Source organism: Propithecus coquereli, unplaced genomic scaffold, assembly GCF_000956105.1.
Source record: "Propithecus coquereli isolate 6110/MARCELLA unplaced genomic scaffold, Pcoq_1.0 Scaffold165, whole genome shotgun sequence".
Taxonomy (NCBI): Eukaryota; Metazoa; Chordata; class Mammalia; order Primates; family Indriidae; genus Propithecus; species Propithecus coquereli.
Window position 1 is genome coordinate 1,272,970 of NW_012141080.1, and position 879 is coordinate 1,273,848.

An 879-nucleotide genomic window follows, 5' to 3' on the forward strand; every position below is an offset into this window, starting at 1 on the left:
AAATGTTGCCTACCATGCCCAGCCAGATTTATTTTCACTAAGTATCTATTATTATCTGAATTATTAAAAAAAGGAAGAATTTATTAAATCCTAGATACAAAATAGCCTTCAGCTTCTCCACGGAACCAAGTAGGAGAAAGTTTATTATTATCTTCTGAGACAGAATTAGGAAAGTCAGACAGACAAAAAGGGAGACTACAGGCTTTAAATGAATAAGGGAAGATGAATAAATGCCTACTCAGTAAGGGGAACAAGGACAAATTAGCACCAGAAGGATATCAAGCAGAGCTGGCTGTGCAGACTGGAGTGGACACTAAGAAAAAAGGAACAGAACATGCACTCAATTTGGAGAACATTAGAAGAAACAGTATTTTTCCAATTTGTGAAAAAGGTTTTATTTGATAATAAACCTTTTTATTAAAAACTTAGATGGGATATAGGAACATTATAAATAATCCTTTTACTTTCCCCTCAATTGAAGGATGCTCCCAATAGCATCTCAACTCATAGCTAATATCAGTGAATAGAGAAATATATAATCTAAGGATTCCACTCCCAACCCTTCATATATCTAAGTTTAGAGGACATAGTTTTGAAGCATTTGAATGGAACTTCTAAGTGAGGAAACAGGAAATCCTTCTGAAGCAAAGTGATCTCACAGTTGGCAGAAATCCTGTGGGGAAGACAGTAGAAAGAAACATCTGCAACATTTAGAAATGACTTAAATCATGACCAAGTGGGCTTCATCCCAGAGATGCAGGGATGGTTCAACATATGCAAATCTATAAACATAATTCACCACATAAACAGAAGCAAAAACAAAAACCATATGATTCTCTCAATAGACGCAGAAAAAGCATTTGGCAAAATTCAACACCC

At 35.3% G+C, this 879-nt stretch overlaps 1 protein-coding gene across 1 annotated transcript in view; it reads right to left on the minus strand.

The window, feature by feature from the left end:
* Window positions 1-879, minus strand: part of RFWD3 (ring finger and WD repeat domain 3) — a 75,194-nt gene that overhangs the window by 28,349 nt on the left and 45,966 nt on the right. The window lies entirely within an intron of this gene.